Raw genomic sequence first — 3,725 nt, forward strand, 5'->3', positions numbered from 1 at the left:
GTGTTGATGGATCACACTGTCCAACATCTGAGGGGGGAAAACCTCCTGGATCTGAAAACACATCAGTTTAAAGCTTCAGGTCGACATGAGAGGACGAACACAGGAAGGTGGTGAACTGTCATTTATTCTTTCAAAGTAAAAGCACTCCAGAGTTTGTTTTAACGAGGTATTTATTGTTATGATTGCAGGGCCCGGGAGACGCTTGATACCGAAGAGTCCTGGCTTCTAGTTGAGTACACAACCCAACTCCTATTAAAGGAAACACAACAGTTACACACCAGAAACCTGACGTAGCAGCTCCACAGCAGACACACACACACACACACACACACACACACACACACACACACACACACACACACACACACACCACACACAAACACCCATTGTGGCCCGAGCGTTTTACTTTGTTTACTAGCGCAAGAGATTTAAGTGCTTCAGATTTGATTTAGATTTCGGTTAATCAGTTTTTATTCTAAGTTCCAATACAAAAGAGGTTGAATGTATTAAAAACAAAGACTAGAAGAACTAATAATCTAGAATCACACTTGTGGAAATGGCTGGAGGGCTTCGAGGGAAAGTGACCAGACAAACTGAGGATGAGGTTTAAATTTGAGACTCTTTATTAAATCAGGGTCAAATCGAGTCGGACTCTAAAATATCATCGTCTGCAACACGGCAGCGATTTCGTATCCGGGATATTTTGGCGTCGTTCCCGGAGAGCAGCAGGAAGTGGAGACGCATCATCCATCTTCATCAGCTGACACGGAGCTCCACCGCATTTCTCCAGATGCACAACAGATAGAAGAGATTTGATAATGATGTTCTGCCAAGATGATGCAACATATCCAACCCACACATACACAGGTACTGCAACAGCATCGGATAAGGACATGTTATGGATGGTTTGTTGTGATTGTGTAAATGTTGATGTGGTTTCACGATGAAGAGAATGAGTCACGAGTTTCCAACGCACGGTTCAGAACTTCAACACAAGCAGAGAATCACAGTCGAGCAACAAGTTAAACACACAAACACTAAGTTTGTCTTAGCGCTCAGTGTTAAACACAGAAATAGACAGGAGACGGTAGGAGGTCGGTGATACTCCTGACGCCTCCTTGACAGGAGCAGCGTGTGTGTGTGTGTGTGTGTGTGTGTGTGTGTGTGTGTGTGTGTTTATTTAACTCATTCAAGGACACGTTACTCCCAGAATTGATTTGGTTTATTTTGGGTATATAGTACACATGCCTGTCTCTGTGGCTTAGTGTGTCTGTGCCTGTGTGTGTCTGTCCCTGCGTGTGCTACGTGTCCGGTGGTCAGCAGTTAATCCGGTGCACAAAGCTTCACCGTGTGACAAACCCTCCATGTGGGATTGTGTTTCCAGATAGTCCAGGAACACAACGGATGGAAAATAAGAGCCGGGTTGTGCGATCCAGTCAGAAGTGACACTGCTCACAGGTTGTGTTGTAAACTCTCGTCTCGACAACACAATGACGGCTGAGAACAGAGAATCTAATCTAACTTCTGAACATCAGATAAGAAGGGTGTGACCGACTTCATGTGGTTCCTGCAGACAGGTTCCATGGTGTAATGGTGAGCACTCTGGACTTTGAATCCAGCGATCCGAGTTCGACCCTCGGTGGAACCTTCCAAGCTTCTTCTTTAGAACTCTGTGGAATCCGGATGGCATCACATGCATCACATGCATAGGCCCCAAATTGTAAGTCAACTGTGTCGGAGACAAAACTCACAATCTATCCCATGAGCGCACACTTCACTGCACATGAAGGGAGGCCCACAAGGAGAGACAACAATGGCCAGTGGGGCTTTGTCTCGGTGCGGATGTTTGTGTTGCTCTTGCTGACGTAGATATTGGTTTTGATGCTGGTCTTGGTGTTTGTGGTGGTCTGGGTGATGGTCTGGGGTCTAATCTTGGTTGCTGGCGTTGATACTGGTGTTAGTGGCTGAGGGAAAAGCACCAGGGGGCAGATTTAAATACCTTCAGCTACATCAGAGACATTTTTAGCCCGCCCGTGTGAATCCTGAGCGATGTGGCCTCATCGCATCGGCGCTCGAGTGATTAGGAAATATTTCTGACACAAGTGTAAAGGCATGTGAGGCACGAAGCCATCAGGGATTCATCTGGTAACCGCTGCTGATGATTGGAGGACGTGACGTTGGAGCTCAGTCCCGTCGGCCGACACTCGTACGACTGCTGGAATGTGCCGAACATTGCAAACGGGTGATATGTAACAAGAGAGAAGCTCTGATGAACCAACTGTTGTGTTCAGGTCTCCACTCAGTAGTGTTGGTGTTTATTTATAGATACTTTTGATAAACAAAACCAAACCCAACTGCAGCAATTTAACACTAAATAACAACTTTAGTGCTAAATACAGTAAAATACTCCAGTTCCACCTTCGTCTCTCCACCTCCGGGGTCATGACCTCTGCACGGGGTCATGACCTCTGCACGGGGCCACGTTAGCAGCCAAACACGAAGCAGCTTCATATGTGTCATCTGACAGTTCTGACCAGAGAGTTCCAGTGACGCTCCAGTGGAAAGGTTTCACTCTGACTGGTTTGCTTCCTCGTTGTACAGCCAGAGACACGAGTCGGTTTTCCAGACGCCATGACATCACACGCAAATATCATTTCTAGTGTCCGAGAAGGTTCACACAAATGTTTATCTTCATGGTGTGACCTGGTGCTTCCTGCACAGTTGTGCGTCAACATGTCTCTTGTAATGGTGTCGTGTGCAGACAGGTATTTTTTGACGGTTAAGTTTTCGCCCCTTTTCTTTTAATTTGTTTGTTTAAATTCTTCCTAAAAAAACTGGATGGATTTTTCGGGAATCTTGGTGGAAGGACGGGACATGAGCCAAAAACCAACGTGTGAACTTCAGGCGTGAGACAGGACTTCAGCCTCGGGGGGGATATGTGATCTTATCAAAGTCTTGCAACAATATTTTCAATCATAGTTACTTAACAAAGAAAGACGGGGCGGTCATGGGTAATGAATCACAGAGCCTTAGACACTGGTGGCACGGCACTGACTGTAACGATGCATGAGAGAAATCCCCCTTCGGTTATGATGTGATGCACAGGAATCATAATAATGGTGGAGGGGCGGAGCCTCGGTGGGATGACGGGATATCGCCGGCAGTCGTCTTCCTGCTCAAATGTTACGTAAACTCATTTTACTGAAAGTCCGACACTGACTGAATAACATCCGGCCTCATTCAGGAATATTTAGAGGCAACACGACGCTGAGCTGCTCATTAAACTGCATTAAGGTGCCGCCCTCCTGATGTTACAGTCACAGGCCCTGGGAGGGAGTTCTGTACAGTGACGACTGGGAATGATGGTGACGCGCTGGGACAGTCGGTGCAGCCTCATGTTCCCAGTAAGGAAACTCCTCCAGGTTTGTTAGTGAGTCAAATAAAAGAGCAGGAAGTCGTGCAGATGTGCATGAATCACTTCCTGTTCTGTAGCGGTAAAGTGCCGGAAGGTGTCTGACGAGTTTAAGATGTTACAGCCTCTTAAAACCACTGGGAATGATTCTATTCAGTTATGGTGAGCACATGTTGTAGATTATATAATACAATAAAATAATCAATTATACAAATTATGAAATGAAAAAGTGTGTTTGTAGTATTGTTGTGTATTCAGCCTCAGTCCTGATGTTGCTTCTGTTAAACCACAGCTGCTTTATCAGAGCTATACT

The 3,725-nt window shown here is 45.9% G+C and overlaps 1 non-coding gene across 1 annotated transcript; it reads left to right on the forward strand.

Moving 5' to 3' along the window:
* The first annotated feature begins 1,576 nt into the window (after positions 1 to 1,576).
* On the forward strand, positions 1,577 to 1,648 carry trnaq-uug (transfer RNA glutamine (anticodon UUG)). The gene has a single exon. It is a non-coding gene; the product is annotated as a tRNA-Gln (tRNA).
* Positions 1,649 to 3,725: the final 2,077 nt, after the last annotated feature.

This window comes from Pleuronectes platessa, chromosome 2 (genome assembly GCF_947347685.1).
Source record: "Pleuronectes platessa chromosome 2, fPlePla1.1, whole genome shotgun sequence".
Taxonomy (NCBI): domain Eukaryota; kingdom Metazoa; phylum Chordata; class Actinopteri; order Pleuronectiformes; family Pleuronectidae; genus Pleuronectes; species Pleuronectes platessa.